The sequence below is a fragment of the Apostichopus japonicus genome, chromosome 18 (genome assembly GCF_037975245.1).
Source record: "Apostichopus japonicus isolate 1M-3 chromosome 18, ASM3797524v1, whole genome shotgun sequence".
NCBI classification, from domain to species: Eukaryota; Metazoa; Echinodermata; class Holothuroidea; order Aspidochirotida; family Stichopodidae; genus Apostichopus; species Apostichopus japonicus.
Window position 1 is genome coordinate 18224300 of NC_092578.1, and position 21736 is coordinate 18246035.

The window sequence follows — 21736 nt, forward strand, 5'->3', positions numbered from 1 at the left end:
TTAAATGATCCCGCTACCTTAATAATTATCGTGCTGCAGAATGAACCCTGTTTTATGTAATTCTATATAAAACGCATATTGCACTTAAGCTGCAGTTTTAATACTTTATATCTGAAGAGTTCATTGGAGCGGTTAGTGATTGATTGTGCAATGTCGTTTTTGGCAACACCATTTTTCTTGTGTGTATTTGCAGTTTTTTTTATATTAAGCTGTTACAACAATCATTTCGAAATTGAGACATATGGGAAATAAATTATATTGTGTTCGGCGATACAGGATCATCATTTATATATCTATGTAAATCTTGGCTCGAACATGGTACGCTTCTTGTTTGTGTAGAAAATCTTATTTACACATTTCATTAAGATGGCTATATAAACATTCGTGAAGTCATAGCAATGCTTCAATGCTAGGCGTGCGTCGTGTTTGTATTAGTCACTGAGATGTCATCTTTGACATTTTGCGAAAAGAGAAACAGGTCGACACGGTTGGAATCTATACTTGGATTGGAAGCTTCTTTAGAGATGGAGAACACGTTCCATGTGTGAATCTTTAAATAATAAATTCACGTCAATACCTATATCAATCAATCGCGATTACACGTAACAAATTCACAGCAATTGAAACCCACATTGCTCTTTCATAAAATGGAATGTAGGTTAGCATAACTACCTTCCTGTTTATTTATAGCAGCTTACATATATAGTTCTTCATTTTTTTTGTCTGTTTGCACAATTCCTCCAAACTGAATGTTTGGTAGTCATATATATATATATATATATATATATATATATATATATATATATATATATATATATATATATATAATATATATATATATATATATATATATATATATATATATATATATATATATATATATATATATTATTTGCAAGACATGCACTGCATTTCTAATGACTAGCAATATTACGATATTGCATTTCAATCAATGGGAAACAGTGAATGTTTTAAATAGTACCATTATTCTCGAGTAATAATGAAATCAGTTTCACATTCTAAGAAATCCCTTACCGTCATTCACATACATACACTTTCCCTGATATCTATAAATAGATATCCACAATATTTAATGCTATATTGTGTAACTGGGACCGGTCACGGAAGAAGGAAAAAAAGAAGTCGTTAGCTAATCAAAAAGATTGGTTTAAAACACAGCTCTCATATTTTCTCATTAATTCCCTTCTGTAGTTTTCATATTTATCATCGAAACCTTCTGGAAAACCACATACTGACGTCTTGGAAATATGATTTATAAAATTAAATTCACCGTTGCTGTCTATTCGTAATAATTGCGAGATGAATAATTATTTTCTAATAACATAAAGTAATTATTAAAGCAATGAAACAGGAGATTGTCAACAAATCAGTGACGTGCTTGGGCGTTTTAAAAGGTAGCGTAATAATAATAATGATAATCAGCAGTTATATATTTATGACGCTTAAGCGACCACAAATGTGGGAGAAGCCCGCAAGGGCTTATGGATTACAACTTGGATAACATCGGGTGGCTTCCAATTCAACATTTTAACTCAAATTTGGAGCCTTTTCAATTAAGAAAGTCATTTCAGATGGGAAAACCGTAGGTTGCTCTTGGATGAAAACCCCACCTTACTACCACCGGCCGGGTATCGAATCCGGAACCTTCCGATTGCTAATCATCATTGTTTCAAATGCGACCCTCTTTTTCCACTCGGCCACAGCACAGGCATGAGTTAGGATACAGTGGGTATAGCGGCGGTGGGGGGGGGGGGGGGGATTATAAATACTAATTGAGGATGTAGAGCGAATTTTTAAGGAAGAACGTCTTGGTACTTAAGGAGTAGTCTAATTCTTCTCCGAACTGATGGCAAAAAGTCCTCCGACTGGACATTTTTACCCTCGACTGACGATGAAAGTTGGGAGGGGGTTTTGACCATGCACTGCAACACACTACTTGGAAAATGATCAATTTTTATCAGGAGTAATTAGGGACCAAAATGATCAGCGCAAGATTAATAAGAAATATAAACAGGGTTATTCTTTTCTAAATTAATTATTTCATTTCTGTTTTATAAACTACCAATTAGCACCGCTTTTCATTTCCTGACCTTCAGCCACTTCCGACGTATACGTGTTTGGTGTTTTAGTGATACATGCATGCACGAGTCAAAGCACTAAATGATTATATTATGTGGGATATAGGCAAGTAGGCTAATACAATAACTAATCATATTAAACATCACAGGAAACATCTGAAGGTATGACTTTTGTGTTTGTCCAGTATACATCATCCAAGAGAACACATCGATATTAGAATTAAGAGGCTTCTCGAAACAGATTTGTGTTACTGGTATATAGCCAACAAGCGGCAGCTGAACCGTCTGTGAATACTGGAATATTTAAGCCTCCATGACGCTGAAAAGAAATTTGCTACCCGGGTAGATTAATTTCTTCCCCGTTCTTTGCCTCTTAACAGTTGCTGCAGACGTCGTATACTATCAATATATATAGAGAGACATTCTCCCCTTTATAACTGCTTCCGGCTTCGAATGAAGCTCTTCCGCTCAGATGGTATTGAGTCAGATGAAACCTGGAGGATTCTTCTTTTAGATTTGTTGGCAAATGTATCAACCATTCTGAGTACGGCTTATATCATAGTACTACAATATGTATTACTCTTAATAGGTGACATTTATTGCATGAATGACCTTCGTTATAGTGCAAGGCAAATCCCACTCCCCGCACTTTAGTACAAACCACAATTCGAAACAGTAAAATGGCACCCATACTTGTGCAGTAATCTCAACTATAAAAAAAATATTAGTGACGTGCCCAAAATGTACAATAGTTTGCTCAGTCAAGATCATCAGTAACTTTCTGTTTTATCCCTTGATTAAAAAGTTTTGCTCGGGGGCTGAAACTCAATATCGGTATAATGAACACTGTCGAATCTAATGCACCATTAGGTAGGTATAGGTTTTATCCGTTTACGTTGCATGTCTACGACTGATTCGATTGCTGGGCCAGCAGCTCCATGATTGAAGCAAAGGACTGTCCATAGATGGTATCATGTATCCACTTTGGTTTGAAATGAAAATTAACAGTCATTACAACGATATTTTATTATATTAGTACAATAGCATGAGTACGATTTACGAGTACAATTCCAAGAGGATGGACGGGCACAAGAACAAGTCATTACAACTGACAGTTGTAAGCTATAAAGATAAAAAAGTGATGACTTCTTAAAAATCGAAATAATAAGACGTAGAAATGGTATAGTGTCTTTTGTGACGTAAATGTAAAGTTTCGGATACTTCTCGCTGGTATGGTCGCGGTCATGATGTTATGCTGTCTATACGTATACTTGGACATTAGTTGTTCCCTAAAACTAGCAAAGATAAAAGAAGACATCCAAGGTAACAACATGGCTGGAAAATAATTTCAGAGACTTGTCGAATCTTAGCATACGTTGACATCCCCACACCATTACATATTTTATACGAGTGAATCCGTTTTGGATATTTACGAGTGAATCCAATTTACATACTTACGTGGGTCCTCGAGAAGTGGTTGCTTCTTAGCTTATATGGATTTCTAGATTGTCAAACGTCATTACATAAACTTACGATTACAAGGTTGCAACTCTTCACGGTGTCATATGTGTAATTTGCCGACTACGTTGGTTTCAAGTCGTCTTAATTTGAAAACAAAAAATGGACAGGTCATTCGTGATGATGTGCTTTTTATAACCGACGTCAGTTTACTGAAATAACAAGTCCTTTCAAATGTCATCACTTATATAACCAAGGACAATTCTTTAAGGTAATGTCATTTGCCAATGATGTTTTGCAATTGATTTACCAATGGGGGATGTATATCTTAACAGTTGACGATGCATGGTTCACTTTTACAAAACATGCGCGTGCGTCACTTTGCTGTATCAATTAATTAAAAAAGCACACAACAACAACGTATATATACATGGCATATTACAAAATGTTAAGACAATTTTGAACACCGACGAATTAGATAGACATATGACTTTATTGAAGAAATAGGAAAAGGTTTTGTTATTCGGAGGCTTGTAAAACACACATATAAAGTAACAAATTACTTATTATATTATATATTACGAAACTATATACTTCCAAAATTCTTCCCTCTTTCCCTGCAATTCTATCATACCATTTTCCCCTTTCAGCACGAAAATGAGATCACTCACAATGTTTAAGTATCCCCCACAGTTTTCCTGATGCATAACTTCAATGAATGTATAAAACTTAAAGCTCATTGCCTTCATACATTCCCTCTTTCTTCAGTCAACAATTATTTTCTTGTCAACAATGATTATTCTATTATTTTTTGCGTCCAAGTCGGCTTCTAACATTTTACACAACATTTAGTCTCCCTTCGCGTCTCCCGTAAATATGTTTGCATGTTTCTGAGAACATTTCCTTCTTCCGATACTTGATTTTACGTATACCCCTTTTCTGTTTTATTTTGTTTCTGATGGTTTATTGATTTTCTAAAGAAATCCGAGGATCAAGATTGGGCCTTAATCTAACGGATAATTATGATTGAATTAAAGTATACCTATCGAGCTATGAATACTATGGATGCATGCAAAAAATGAGGTAGATCCGTTTCTTTGGGTTTGTAAACTCATCTATAAAGAAAGAGGGAAGGAGGGGCTGGAAAGGGGGGGGGGGATTAAATCCAGACTTGAATGTTCAATTGGCTGCAAAACATTTATAGAACATCGAGACCTGTCGAGAGCGATATCAAACACGAGTTTGCTTCTCGTAAAAAGACTCACGTGTGCAATTTGTTAATTACTTTATTTTTGATCGGTTTTGACGTATGCTTTGAGTTTAGTAACTACAAGTAATGGAACGTTTCAATACTTTGTTCTTTCCACAAGCCTGAAATTTGCTCCGCAAACATGGATAAAATGACAGTAATATAAATCGTGACTTTACAGTATCGATAAATCATTGACAATTCCTCCCAACGCAAAGCTTTAATCTCATTGGCATTTGAGAGGATGTCGATAGATACTTGATGGTGACATCAAGCTATACACAACTTGATCACGTTTCAGTGACGTTAATATTTGCTCGAAGACGAGCTCGATGCAAATAACCTTCCTTATTAATTACTTACTAACTAATTAAATGTATTTGATTTGCGCAGTAGTCCATTATTTTGTTCATTTAACTATATAGGGACTATAACAAATAGTTTGACAAGCCTTTTCACCCAAAAAGTGGAAACGGTCTACTTGTAAATGCGATTCGAAAGTGATGACCTTATTAAGAACCGACTTTTTTGGTGCTCATGGAGCAAATAGCAATAAGGATATTGGGATGGAAGGTATCTTCATTTACTGGGTAATCGCTAAGTAATAATAATAATAATATTACCAAAACGAAAGGAAAGTGTTGATAGTTATTCAATTTACGTTGAAATCTAGTTCATTTTTCTTTTCTATTATCCACAAGGTTTGCTAAGCATGAGTCTAGAGAGAACCATGTTAAAGAATGCTTCTTAAAACTACAATTTAATATATATTCCCTCGAACTCTCTATACCGTAGACTGTTTACTTCTCCTCGCTAGTGTAACTCTTGCTAAAAGGATTACCGTGTTGGAATATTTAGTCCAATTCTCAGTGTGCGTCTCCCAATAGTCCAACTATTGGCAGAGGGCAACACCACGTTCTTGGATCTCGCTACAGTTATGCAAATATAATAAACGACAATCCCCTTGAAGGAAGAATTAGGTTTTTAACTGGGCAGAGAAGAGACGAAAAAGATTGTTTGCTCATGGAGTTTGCACACTTAAAATGCCTCTCTGCATTTGCTCTCCTAAATGAAGAGGAAACAACATCTATAGGTTGAATGACTGGTAAGTCATTGCCAAGTGTACTGGCTACAAATATAGTTAAGCTATAGGTTTCATCTAAAAAGCGAATAATATATTACTGCCGTTCGATGAGTTATTGTAGGAATAACCCCGAACACACACTTGAAATGCTATGGCTCTCGAACTTGCAATGAAAATAGACCCTACCGTGTAGTAGTATAAGTATATAGTTATGTAAGCATACTTGAGTGTATAGTTGTACGTAGTTAATGGAAATATACGCATACTTGAGTAAATAGTTATGCGTAGCTAATGGAAATATACACATACTTGAGTGTATAGTTTACGTAGTTAATGGAAATATACGCATACTTGAGTGTATAGTTGTACGTACTTAATGGAAGAATATACGCATACCTGAGTGTATAGTTATACGTAGTTAATAGAAATATACGCATACCTGAGTATATTGTTATACGTAGCTAATGAAAATATACGCATACTTTTAGCCATCTCTTTCAACGAATTTCTTCAAAAGAACTATTAGTCAGTTATACGTAGTTCTCTGCTCTTTTTCCTTGTTGTATTTTTCTGGAAGGTTTTACTCGAAATAATCAAATATCCACAGGATTCTACAAGTAATGGAGCAGTTAATTGTCTTTCTGTATTCACATCAGTTTCTTACTAACTTCACATCGCTTTCTGTGTATTCAAATGACTGTTTGCAAAGATTCACCACGGTCAACCATGCAGTGGTTGTTCCATGCTCTATGTTTTCCCGTCTATTGTCATTTCAGCTGATTTCTTCTTGTTCTGCTTTCCTGACAGATCAATGTCATGAAGTCAGGGTACCCAAGGGACAGAATTTAACAACAGTACTATTCTCGTCAAATTGAAAAAAAAAGGTTAGCCAGTTCTCCGCGGGTTGGTGATATGAAGTCGGTTATCTAAAATCACATTAACCATGACATTTGGTGAAGGTGAAGGTTCAATGATTGGGCCTATAGAGTAAAAGTAAGAAAAGAGTGAAGATGCTGAGAAGAAAATAAAAGTGTTTGTTACCATCTATAGTTAGCCTTTTTCGGGATGTGTTTTCGCGTTGAACAAAGAGGAAGAGAGAGAAAAAAGGGGGAGGGAATGTCTTCGATATAATTAGCACTAAGTATTGATATTGATGGAAAGGTAACGAAGATTGTTAAAGGTATTTTAATAAATAAAAAAATAAGAAAAAGTTCATACGTGTGGTACAAAATAGTACCTTCCAGTTACCTCTTTTGTTTCTAGTTTAAACTTTTAAGAGTTTAGGCTTTCAAGTAACTTAACTCCTTTGGATATATGTGACATCTTAGTTTACATAAAAAAGGGATGTACGAGGGACATTAATACTTGTTGTTGACTATTCTTGATCACAGTCTGCAAGGGTTCCCTGTTTTTATGTTGGTATTTAAGTTGGCATGATATTAATAGATGGATAGAGGTCCCTTAACAGAACTCGCATGTATTCAAATTCCCGATGCACTTATTTGCAAGTCCATCGATGTGTTACTTGTCAGTCAGCCATACAAATCAATAAAAATCAACTTTTGGTATTTATGACTTACATATTAGAGTAAAAAATATATTAATCTTGGTAATGTCTTTCGAACGAGAAAACCAAAGGTAAAAGAGAATTTTATTGTTTATTGGTTAAAAGTTCAGCAAAAATATATATTTGAAAAGAATCTTATTTAACTTTTTCTTTCAGCAACACAGGAAACAAGTAAAATGAAATTTTATGCAAACCGTTTGGTTTGTAAAATTCAGTTTGTAAATTTCTTGTGTAAGGCTTGAGCTTATTAGAGTACTCTCTTTAAATCTTAAAACGAATAAGCCATTGGAGAACTTTATGTGATTAACTATGGACTTGGAAACACTAGCAACCTGCAGATGATAAATAGCTGCATTGAACTAATCTTTAAATCTTCCAGACTAGTCTACTTCTACATGCTGCAGACTGTATTATTTATGACTAAACCAAATACGGTTAATTATGTTGCAGCTCTCTATAGTTGAACAATAGCTTGGACATTTAATTGGCTTCCTGATCTGATGTTGCGACAACTTCCTAACGAACAGGAAACGCTATCGCCCCAGTCTTGGATGATTCAAGGTTTTCATTCACTAATCTGGGAAGGAGTTTCACAACTTTAGTCTATCATTCTGGCATTGGTATCTGTCAGTGTTTAATCAAACAAGTACGAGAAACAATTTTGAAAAAAAACGAGTCGTCGTCTAGAATGATGCATGCATAATGACATGCTTTAACATTGATAACAATATAGATAATTGCGGCATACTTGCCCCGTACAAAAGTCCCCTTTAATGAGTATAAACTGTGTGTGCAAATATAACCAAAATAGAAATAATACGTTATAGGAGGGAAAGATTCCTTAATAAGTGAACTATTGATATTGCCTAAGATGGATCAGGCATTGACATTCGTCTAACGTTGCCTGAATTTGTCGTTATTTTTATTTAAATTTGGCTCTTATATAAGCTTATATAGTGTTAAAGTTTTCGTCTGCATAGTGAGTAAATGAATCATCAACTAATTTTAAGCAGTTTCATGTAAAATAGTTTAGTTTGTTTAGTAGCGTATACAAATACAAGTGAAATTCTGGATTCTGGTCTGCGAAGTCATGTTTTGAGGCTTTGATGCAGTTTATGCCTCTCCAACGAACATGGCCTTTCACATCATGAAGAGGTAATTTAAGGTTTTTAACGAAGCTTATTAATAAGTGTTAGAAAGCCTAATGTTTCGATCCTAATACAGTAATAGGATCTTCTTTGGAGGCTGCAGGGGCTTAATTAACTTTAAGTCATTCATTCTATGACAATGTTTTCTCATCATTCAACTCGCCCAGTTATAAAATTAAAGTACCAAAAGGTGTCATTTAAATAAATCAAAAGTTGTTTCATCTAGTGAAAACAGAAAATTTGATATCAATAGGCAGACAATTGTGACATATTCCCTGTGTCATTCTTCTTGACATCTATTGCTGTTAATTAGGTAATTTGTATTCAACAACGGCGTCATCATATGTTGACATTGCCGCAACAATGGTCCTTTAACTTGACAAACGATATAAATGTTACTGTCATGGGACGCAGCTTGAAGAATCAGTGTATAACTTCAAGATCTCGTCTAGGGGCATAGCAGTACAGTAAATTACACTCAGAATCGAACGATTTCGAGGTATATGCCAAAAACCTCTTATCAGAAACTTCACTGACATTGCGAAATAACAAGGGTAGTTAGGACAAGCTTCCCTCGAACAAGCTATAATATGCTTTCGTTGCTGGGATTGCAGTTGACTAAATACAGTTTATTTCTATATAGTCTTGTGTGGCTAACATACTAAAGTTTTAAAGAGGAACAAAAATATGTATGCTCTTATTGCCTCTTCCTCGAAATTCCATTCGTCATAAAAAAATTGCTTGGAGACAAGGTAGACAATATTTATTTTCCGTCACCTTCTTCCCCTTAGACATCCATTCCCTTTTTTGTATCGGACTTAACAATTCTTCATAGAGACCGAAGGAATTAATGGATGATGTGGTCTTAATTCTGTTCAAATCTTTTCATAATAATTTGACATAAGCTGACATTGCCAGGCATTTGTCCATTCTCTAATGAACGAGATTAGAAAGAGGAAGAGAGAGAGAGAGAGGTGGGTGGAGGTGGGTGGAGAGAGAGAGACAGATTAGACTACTTGTTTATATAGCCAAGCCACACGTTAACGTTTATTTTGCTCATTTAAATATGTCGGTAATTGCGTATTTGCTGTCGATGTATTACGAAACATATTGACGAGATGTAGGCTCTGAATAGCCTATCATAATATTACCCAAGTCTAATGATAATTAGTGCATACTTGATTATCACAGATTTGGTTTGTGAGACATTTGAGAATTGACTATTTTATTATTATTATCTTATCAATTCAAACCCATTTCTTATTTCAACTGCAACAATCGTAACGTGAAACCGTCGGTGAAACAAGTAAATTATTATTTAATATTTAAGAGGTTTTCACAACACACGTGGGAGTTAATCAAAAATTCATTAATATGCCGTTGAAAGTCAGATATGATATGAAATCAAGAAAATCATTTGTCGAAAATCAGAAACCTTTTAATAAAAGCAACTACATTCTGTTAGCTCCTTTTGCACGCGGACGTTTACGTGAACGGTTTATTCCTGGTGTTTGTGTCTGCACTTTTTATTATTTATTTATTTATTTTATTATTTTATTATTTATTTATTTTATTATTTATTTTTTTACCGTAAACTGAAACATATATACACAAATGTTAAATCATGAAAAGCTCTACTAAGCATTTAGTGTCGTGTAAAGATGATACCTGATCTCAGAATAACGTTATTCATATATGTCCGCAAAGTTAAATTAACCCTGCTGGATTACGCCCCTACAATAGATAAGCAAAATGGCGGAATCCTCTTGGTGTAATATTTCCCTTCGGTGAGCCATGTGTGACAAAAGCGTAAAACGCGACAAATATTTACGACCGATTGAAAGTAGGCCAATCAATATCGAGAAACACTGGTTAAAGTGAATCTACAAACATAACACTTACTTATAACTAAAAAAACAGTATTTAACAACAACATATAAAAAACATGGTCAATGAAGTGTGAAAGTGTATATATAGGCCTACGCAAGAAAGTTTGCTATCACATACGAACAAAACCTAAAAATGAAGTCCCAATGGTATAGGAAGGATTATAAACCGCGAGAAACATCAACTCTTTGGCTGCTAAAATTCCTTTTTCTGAACTAATCGACGTTATTATTCAAATTTCGATCACTTTAAGTCAGATCCAAAGAAACTTGCCCTTCTTCTGCCTCCAACGTGCTTTACCAGTAGCCGTCACTAATCTTATTTATCATCCACGTTGGGTAATGTTTTAAAGGGCATTTCCTTGTTGGTTCATATTCAAGGTTATATTTCACCCTTTGCGAGGCCTAAATGATCAGCTGGTTTTCCTGTTGGAAATGTTATATATACAGTTATATATATATTCACAGACTATAGTTTACATTAACATTTCCGTTATTGAAGCACTATACACCATACACTGTATTTGCAACTGTTAAACTAACGTAGTGTTGTTTAGATGGTCATTTTGCATTGAAAGTGATTATGGTACATAAAGTTAACCCGACGGCTTGTCATAGTTCTATTCAACTACGATAGAGCTGTGTGTAACCGGTTTGATCTTCGTGATATCAGTCAGTGGGTGGTGCAATTTATTATGCCTGCTAGCCAAGTTTATGCAGCGTTTTAACACCATCGTCAGTTGTCTTTTACGTGCAACATTATAAGGTAATGTATTCAATTTAGATTTAGTTATCCAGATAAATTCGAAAGAGATGTCTCGATTTAAGTGAAGTATGATTTGACAACACACTCGCCGAGAAGGACGATGTTTTTTTTTTCATGTATATATTGAACCCCTCCTCGTGACTCGAAAAGGTTGAATTTTCATTGGAGTACTTTAAATGCCTCATCCAGCTGTGTAGGTACCTAGAAAGCTTTATCGATCATGTCTTCGTCTCAATTTAATCCTGTCAACGATGCGATAACTTAAATTAAATGATTGATCGATAACTTTGCTTTGGTTGATCGTACGTATTAATGGCTCTTAGCTAGTTGAACAGGACGAGTGTAAGATAATTAAGTGCCCTATGACGTGACATTTAAAGAAACAGTGTTATTAAGTTGACGGCGTTGTTGTCGGCTATTTTTAAACAATACCTTATGTGAATCTATTCCAACCCCTTCTTTTCAACCCTTGGTTTGCCATCCGTGGTATCATGTTCTTGAAGTGATCAACAATAACCATGAAATTCCACTACAAGATGTGCTCTACTAACGGTTTATCAGAGATAATATAGTACGCACGAATCAACGCTGGCTTCTTTTAGCCGGAGCTAGCACCCGATACACATAGAGAACACAGTTACTACAGAACTGTATATCTTACAGTTTTATACCACAGTAAGAACTGGGATCGTGCTATAATTTGGTAGCATATGCTATTAGGATTACAGTAAGAATTGAGGATATGTGTAATTCCAACAAATCCAGTTGTTTGGGATTGTTGGAATTACAAATATCCTCAGTTCTTACTGTAAACTTAATAACACATGCTACCGATTTATCAGATTTGTCAGCACGATCCAGTATTGACTGTGGTACAAAACTTTAGATTTAGAGTAGTTAGTGTTATCTCTGTGTGAATCGGCTGGAGCTAGTCAAAACCAAATCAGATTATAAACGTGCATATATACATAGATAGATTCTGTATTTCAAGTTTTGTTCTAAAACTGTCAATGAATTTCATGGGATACTATAAAATGAAATTAAAGGATGTATGTTTATCTCCCAAATACAGACTCCGGGGAAACGTTTATCATAGGTAAGATGAATTCAATTTAACACGTTCTCTCTTTATGAAATTATACTATCGATTCCTGATAATTAAGTTCCGATGTATTAGCAATTATTCAAGTAAAAATTTAATAAAAAATAATCATATTATAAAGAGTGTGTTCAGCAAAGCACAGAAAGATACAGCTTAGTTACGATAATGTATTCATTGTAAGTTTGCAACACGTATATGTTAACCCACATGCGCATCCTTTGAAGACATGCACACGAGATATTAAAATCATTTATGGAAACTATATCAATTCCTCCAAAAGGCTCCCACAGAACAATAAAACAAAAATGCATTTAATGTAGTATCGTTTTTGTAGGTGTGTTTATACGGTGGAGTGCCCGCTGTAGCCACATCGGTATTTCAAACGCTATTATACTATGTGCTAACCGAAACACTAAATTTTTCATTGCACTAAAGTCTCTATAGTTTGCTTGAAAAGATGGTATTTCTTAATATGTGCAATAGGTCTACATATATGTTACTTGTCCTTTATTTCTCTCCCCTTGTAAAAAAAAACAACGAGATATTCCTTTTGAACAAACGAATAAAAAATATCATCAAAAAGTTAAGAGGTACTTACAATTATGATAGGAAAAACACAATCTTTGTTTAAAATGCGAAATTAGATTGGAAATTCTAACACATGCATTGAAGAAAATGTAATTAGCAATATTCTATTATACTAGCCCTTGTAGTTTGGGTTGTTTGTCTTGAGGACACATCAATCACAATTCCTTATGATTTAATAATGAACGTTGCGATTCATAAAGCCGAAAAAAATGCCTTTTGTCGATTCCTTATAAAACATACTACGCTTACCTTACCTGCCAATCAAGAGATGGTAAGGCTGTATTTTTTCCTTTTGATACAGAATCAAGTATTCGGAAAGTTTGTACATATTAACAGGAGTCAAGCATAGATACAAATGGCATTGATGCGGCTAACACATGTCAGAGCCACAGCGCAACTCTGGAAATATATCGGATTGAATGTCAGGCTCCAATGACATTGAAATTGTGTCAATATTTATGACTGTGAAACTGCTTATCTTTTTAAAAATTTTAACTCCATAAGTATTTAATCTTTTAACATTTCATAATACATGAAGCAATGGCATGAACGAGCACGTAATAAGATAGAAAAGTGCATCTTTTATTAATTTGCGAAATAGTGCATTTAATGCATGTTTGGACGTTGCCATTTATGTTCTTGTATGCTTAGAGCAAAGACTGTAACTACATGAAGTTTGAAAAAATGAGCACATTGTTATAAATGACCCAGAGACTTACATTGGGATATCATTTCATATCATTGTTATCATGGGATATCATTTTATTAGCTGCAATGATGATAATTGAACATAGGTATCTCATATAACATTGAACGCGCCAACAACTCTCCCCCACCCCCGCACACACCTTCACTAGTTATACACCCTCTAATTCCTTCTCCTTTCTACCATTTCTGTAATACAAGATTTCTCCTAATACTAATAATTCCATGATTTTAACATATTTAAATTGTTTTCATTCCTTAGAAGATTGAGAGCTACAAGTCGTCGTCCCAAAGAACAAAATCTCTGATTTTTTTTCTAGAGCAATAGTGCAACAAGTACACTACAATTATTGAGAACTTAAGTTATCGATGCAGAATGCACTTGAGTACAATCACGCTGTGAACTACGCAGCTTTTAAGTTGCCTATATACAAAGTCTCGATTCTCCTCAACGTACGGCAATGCCGCTTTCCTTGTTGTTGTTGTAATATTAGTCTCACACAGAGATATACCCTCCATGCACAACTACATTGACAATCTTTAAACTCGCTTTTTTTTCCCTTCCTCAGTTCCTGAAATCGACGCGAGATATTACAATTAAAAGTTTTCTTGATACACTCAATCAGTCTATAGGCTATCACTCGCTATTGAATGATATCTTTTGTTAATCACTTACACACCTTAAGGAATTATAAATTGATAAAAGGCCACTTATACACTTCGAAAGCAGAGAAAGTCGACATATTAACCGATTTATAATGAATTGCTACAACAGTTTCGGTTTGTTTCGGTGACCCGAAGCAACTATATGACTATATATCTTATACCGAAAACAAATCTACTTAATGACAATGGCAAAGGTCATGTGTTTGCGTGCTTCGAAAAGTTGTATGTTGAGTGTTTTTTTTTTCATATTATTTATTTAACATGCTGATACTCAAGTTACGACAACAGGAATTGCTGGAAGGCAAGTTATTAAATAAATGGGATTGGGGGTGTTTTTAATGACATTGTAATGAAGTGCAATGAAGTTGCATTGAGTAATAAAGTGGCTAAGCACGATTAATTATCATATCAACTGGTAGTGAACTCCATTATGTATTAACCGGAATTTCGCGAGTGATATAAAAGCTGCTTTTGACGATAGAGGCTTAAAGACAACTCTCTAATTTGGACATGAAACACTTGTTTCTATCTCCAGTACATTTCATTAAACCTTTGGGGTCTAACCGCAACCAAGTAGATAATGGCAGAAATTAGGGTAATATACCTATCAATTTGAAATTGATCGTATGTAGGTCCTCCTATATATACCCGAGGTCAAGAGTTGTCATACATACTGTGGCGTACAGCTGTTTAGCATGACCAAGGCATGTGAAATTTACTTAATTAAATGCCTGTGGCGATTGATATGAAGTGCAAGGATTATAATCATTACTTTCAATTGTTATATTCTAGTAATTAGACCATCGCTGAACAGTATATATGAATATATAGTATAATAATTATTTCTTTAAGACGGCGATGGATATGAATAACGGTTAACTGTAGACCTCTACATAATGTTCAAATTGTGTTGCTTGTTGACCCCAAATTTCACCGCCAGCATGTTGGCGACCATCCCGCGGATGATGTTTTGGCATGGGAAAAAGTGTCTTTTGGTGGTATTCTCTCCCCTAGCGAATTGTTATATGATTAACTGGGTGCTTTTCGCAAAAGGTTGTTTTAGTTTGCAAATACTTAAGTCATTTATGTTCAAATCCCCCACCCCCCCAAAAAAAAAAAAAATTATCGGCAAATTCTTTTTGTTATTCGAATATCCTTGCATCGGTCAAAATAGTACAATATAAATGCATATTTTAATATATATGATAGTAACTATCCTTTTTAATTCCTAACTTTCTTAAAATTGTTGGACAGGAATTTTGCAAATTTAACATGCTTTGATTAATGCTTCCGGAGTATGTCGTTAAGAACAAATGCCTCGATTGGTTATCTGTTCTTAAACAGAACGAAAAGTAAAACCACACACAGTTTCACATGATAAATGACTATACACTATCTGCATACCAATTTGTGGTTAGCATTTCCAGACAATTTCTATTTCTATCAGGCAAATATTTGATTTGTCTATTTTGGCAACAGGTCGGGGCTGGTCAAATGACTAAAATTAGCCCACCTCTTTTTATGGGCGGATATTAAATAATTTTGAAAATTTATGCAAAGGAAAGTGGGAGGAAAAAAGAGGAAAGTCGTCCATTGCCGACCCAAACAATTTTCTTGTGCTTCATATATCAAAGTCGTGCCAAACTTGGTTACCGTTGCTTCGACCAATAAATGAAAGCCATATTTTCAATCAACGCAGATTATGGAATCAGATGAGAAGATTGAACTTGGCAACGATATATCTATATCTCTATATCTTAACTATTAAGTTGGCCAGGTCGCATAGACGCTCCGTTTGGCCAGTCGGCGCCAATTTCGTTTCCGCTGTGATTAAATATGCTTACCGTTGTTTGCAACAGGGGACATTAACAATACATGCGCCTTTTGTAATATCGACCTGTTTTTTTTTTTTTGGTTGCTTTAATAAAGGGTCAGTCTTTGCGAAAATCAAAACGTTACAGACTTTTGTAGTTCGGTGTTCTTGTCCCTTTGTGACATATGAAAGAGGCCCGTGTGTAATAAGAGGCGAAACTACGCTATTTTGGTCAGAAGTAGTAAAGGTTTTTGCCGGGATTGTTTATAGTCCTCTGAGATGTGCTTCCATATCACGTCATCACAATTTACCAGAACTAATCGACTAAATTGTCTATCTTGTTAACAAATCCTCTTTTACAATGATCAATCGTGGTTGACCTACATGATATGAAGTTGCATCGGTGAATAAGACATGGCGGGTTGTAATGGAAACTCTTTTTAAGGGCACGTGGTAAGGTGTTACCATAGAATAGTGAATATATAGTAAGAATAAACTGAACTCGAAATTGAAGAGAAAGTTGTGTTCAATTTGCTACAAAATAAAAGGAAGAGGAACAGAAACAAAAAAGGAAAACATTATTCAGCCATCCCATTTGTCTTATTTTCTCCTTTTATTCAAAGGAAAGTATTTTTCATTTGAACATTCCATCTGAAACGTAAAACTTTTCTCCTTCGTTTTATAAAAGGAAGTTCATCCGTATATTCCTGAAGCAAAGCACAGAGCATTTAAAATATTCATAGCCGTATCAGTCGGCTTGTTAAAGTGTATTGTAACTTAGCAAGCGTGTCCACTTAATTACAAGGATGCCGGACAGTTCTGCTTCAATTTCGGCGGGAAATTGCCTATTGCCTTCTCCAAAACACAAAATTGAGCCCGTAGGCCCACGTTTAATAATCTTTACAATTGTCGATTTTAGGAGTAAGGCAATATATATATGTACAACAGGAGGATATATTCTACATCACATACCCTTTAAATCAAGAGTCATTCGTATGCATTTACGATAGGTTCCCCAATGTAAAACGGATCAACTCGAAACAAAGAGGAATTCCCAAATTCCGGTTGTGTACAAAGTTTAGGCTTTAGAAATCGCTTTGAATCGTGTAGCTTAGGATTTGATAGGGAAATTAGAACATTGCCCCAAGTGTTCCAAGTTCCATTATGCTGTATCCTTTATGTTGTTTCCTTTATCGGAACGCTTAACAACTTCCAAAATGAGTACTTGGTTTTGGGGACAATAATTAAAACTTGATGCCTGAAGTAGTGTTCTTAGATTTACTTTTTAACGCACCTGGAAATTTCATGTTTTACTATATATAATGAAGAACTTTAATAAATGGAAATAATGGTAATGATATCTGACTGAGCCTAAAATAAACATGTTGCTGTTCAGGAAAACATCACAGTCAAGTGATTGAACGATTTTCTGGGAAGTTACCATATTTAGCCACCCGATACACACAGTAACTATACTGTAAATCTTTAAAGTTTTGTACCACAGTAAAAACTGGATCGTGCAGATAAATCGATAGCATGTGCATATATTAACATTACAGTAAGAACTGAGGATATATGTAATCCCAGCAAATCCGGTTTGATGCAGTTCTTGGGATTACACATATCGACACTTAGACTGTCATAACAAGTGATAAGTTAGGTCCATAGATAACCTTGCCTCTTGCTTAACATTCGCTAACCAAAACCTTTGCTCCTAATCCACCAAGTTGAGTAGATTGAGATCTTTAATATTCGTCCCACGTTTTATTCATGCTAAAATAGCTAAATGTTTCAAAAATAAATCTTCTGGAGGTCCTGGCACTCCAAACTATTTCATGACATTGGTGAATGTTCAATAAGATAAATGAAACGTGTCATCGAGACAAACAGTCTTGACAGTGACAAGATAATGCTTCATAAACTTGAGAATTAGTGTCCATTGTTTCACGTTTCTAGCATAATCTAGTGGCAAAACTGATAACATTTCATGAGCCAATACTAATCTAGTCTGGGCATGTTCGTGACAACCCATTTATACAGTTAATACAAAGCTTCCATTTATGAAGGCATCATTCATACTACATCAGTAACGTGAGAGGTAATATCAAGACAATTGCTTCCATGAAGAATATCTTAACATCGTTTTGCGGGTGACATTAGTAAACGCATTTCTATTTCGCAGGAATTCCTTGAGAGTTTGTTTTCTAAGAATGACTGCTGGTAAGGGTGTTTGCCGTTACCGCATTCTTCAAGCAAACAGCATCTTCTGCAGTTTGCAAAGGTCAAAAGTCCACAACTATGAGAAAAAAAATCACGTGTCAGCATCGTTTTCCAGTTGACAACCTAATTATCAGATTGCTATAAATTCAATTATTTTTGTCTAAAACTGTAAAATTACTAAATGCTGATTGCTGAAACTATTTCTTGACCTGAAGACTTCAATAAGGGTGACTGTGTGTTTGTAAATATGTCACTGTGAAGCGATAGGTCAACCATTTATAAACTGAGTGTAAATTAGATCATAAAACCATGCACCAGTTACAATGTGCGCTGAAAACACGTTAACAAAATTTGGAGACATTTTTAAACAAAGACAAATTTGATAATATATTTTTTCACACAGATGTAGAAATGTAACCAAAGTACTCAGTAGACTCTGAAAAAGTTACACAAGTTGTGTATAAATTGACAAATCCGCTGTGTACATGCACATAGCAAACGTTGTCTAGCAACTACAAAAAGTTTTGTAAAAACGTTAAGTAACTATAGTGTAAAATCTACACAATGCCTGTGTAAATAAACACATCGTTACTTGTTGAAATATTAACACAAGTATTGTGTAAATTCTACCAAACGCCTGTGTATTAGTGACACAACTTTCTTCATTAACTAACACAACAGTTGTGTAAAATCTGCCAAAGGTCTGCTTAAGAATGAAACTTTGTTTTCTATAACTAACACATCAGTTGTTTAATATATGGGAATGTCCGTGTAAGAATGACAAAAGAGTTGTGTCAAAGTGGCTATTGACTGTGTAATGATGACACAAATTTATATCAAAATGTATAGCATTGACTGACGCCATCTTTGGAAAACATGACACTACAGATGTTTAGAAAACCATGACGAAGCTGAGGTGTAAAATCTGTGTAGTTGAATCTGCATTAAAATGCATAGTTGAAAAGGACATTAAGAAGAATTTTGTCCAACCACATCACATCTAATGTAATTCTTAATCACAAAAAACAAAAATAAGGTTCACAATTTAACTTTATTTTATAGCCAAAATATAGAGTTTTGATTATTTTGAATACAACAACTACTTAAAATGATGAAAAGTAGTCATTTAATGCTAAAATACGATAGGAGGCTGAATGCACTGTTCCACACTACCACCAATCCCATCCCTTTAGGACCTTATGTACACAAAACACTTGAAAGTAGCACAGATGGACTTATAACAATGGACAACAGACCAGCAATAAAATAGCTATGTAATATGTATAGTTTATAGATATTACAGTATATGTAGTAACAATATATATAGTAATTATAAAATGTTACGATAATGATGATTTACTTATAACTGGCAAAATTGGCGTGAAAGACCTCCAACTTAACATATTTTGGACGGTAGGAGAGATGTAACAATAAAACATAGTACTTTCAGTTCTTTTATTAAACCTTGAAAACAAAACTTTTGAAAAATTTCATTGCATTTGTAGAGACTTGTGCACACTCATGATTAAGTGTAAAATGCGGCATATAAAATGCCTAGAAAATAAATAAGCCCCTTTTAACTATCACAGTCATGCCAATGATAAACAAGAGTTTACTGAGCAAAAGTGGACCTGACGGCAAAATGTTCTATATAATTGATTTCACCACAATCTCCCACAATACTGATACCTTATGAATATGTATTGGTATCGTCTACAATCATACGTTTTCATTGATCAGTTATGGTTTGAGCGTACATTATGTGTGTACATATATGTGATCAAGTCTAAATTTTTACACTAAAAATAGGCCACATTAAATCTATTGTGTCATTGAATACTATTTATATGTATAGGCGTAACATTGTTTACAAACTACATTAACCCATATACACTTCAATATAATACTAAATTTAGGGCCTACATCAGACAAATACACGTACCAAACATCATCCAGGGTTCCCGAACCCTGGCTGATTTTCTCCAAGAGTCTAAGAGCAATCTAAAGTTCACTTTTGTTGGCCCCAGGCTATGTCAAATTTCATGTCTAGATTTTTCTGTGTGCAAATCTAAAACTTTTCATGTTTTTCTATGACCGCTCAACCACTCAATACCATTATTTTTGTCTGTTAATTACTTTTAAATTACTGCAATGTATGGTGAGAGACTTTGTTCGAGGTAATTTACAATTCTATGGAACTATAGAATAACTAGCTTACTCCTTACTTTGATCACAGTTATCAGGGAGAGTACTAATGAAGTCAGTTCTTTCCGACTGCCAGGAAGCTTGTTAAATCTACCACAGATTTACATGCTGACGAGTACTCAACATTAAAAACACAGAAAGCTATGAAACGAGGATAAACTGCACCAATCACACTATTCTGGAGAACAGCAAATTCGCTCCACAATATTAATTTGTAATGGCGCTAGCATATCACCTAACACAATATGGTTGGTTCCCTTCTGCTTTTTTCCCCGATGCCTGACGGTAATGTGGCAAGTTTGTTCCAACCTGCAATTGGGAGAAAGGATCATTATATTTTTAAAATGCTAAACTAGAACGCAAAATATGCAAGAAATATAGTTTCAATGCCGTTATATGTTTCAATCAGTCTGTGAATCATATATTCTAAGTTTGCCATAGTCATTTACAGTTAGCAATTTACAATACTATATTTATACTATATTTTTATACTATATTTTGCTTATTCATTACTACACATGTTATGATAGTAGAAGAAATCATGTACTCATTATGGAAAAACATATGTACCAGGTATGATAAGAATCCAATTAGTTGAAATATTATGTTTAAAAACGATTGTTTTAATTGCAAACTTTCTAGACACATCCAGTGATGTATATTAATGAGATTCAATTTATTGATAATATGAGCATGCATCTACCACCAACTGATCATACCACGAATGAAGATATCATTTTGATGCCAAATTATTAATATTTTAGCACCGCCAACTCATTAATATACATATCGGAACCAATAGAACCCATGTGCTCAGTATGGCTGATATATCGTCCTAGTATGATATCGGTCCAACTTGTCATTGACCTTGTTATTGGTGCTTACATTTTTAGTTATCTTCAGAAGTAATCAATATATTTTCTGCAAAGTTTACAAAATTCTCCCGTCAGTTAATTAAATTAGAGTTTACAAATTTATTGATAAATAAATAATAATTTTTATAGCTATTTTAAATCATCATTCAACAAGGTTCTTGCTTAATATTCTTTGGTGACGCCCGAGCTACATAGTTCTTGTGTTCCTGTAACGCAATTGCTGTATAGTTGGAGAACTTACACATGTGAATTGTGTGCACATTTCTACACAACCTTGTTTAGAGTGTACATATTTGCAAAAGACA

The 21736-nt window shown here is 34.5% G+C and overlaps 1 protein-coding gene across 5 annotated transcripts in view; it reads left to right on the forward strand.

Annotated features, from left to right (window-relative positions):
- The window catches only part of LOC139959016 (calcitonin gene-related peptide type 1 receptor-like), an 88643-nt gene that overhangs the window by 13171 nt on the left and 53736 nt on the right, over window positions 1-21736 (forward strand). The window contains exons 1-2 of one of the 5 annotated variants that reach the window (XM_071956519.1): window positions 11109-11257; window positions 12330-12353. The exons of 1 other annotated variant lie outside the window; for it this stretch is intronic. The gene's annotated coding sequence lies outside the window, so the exon portion shown is untranslated. Of the gene's footprint in view, window positions 1-11108; window positions 11258-12329; window positions 12354-21736 lie in introns of those variants that run through there. 3 more of the 5 variants (XM_071956517.1, XM_071956522.1, XM_071956521.1) reach the window with 3 other exon arrangements.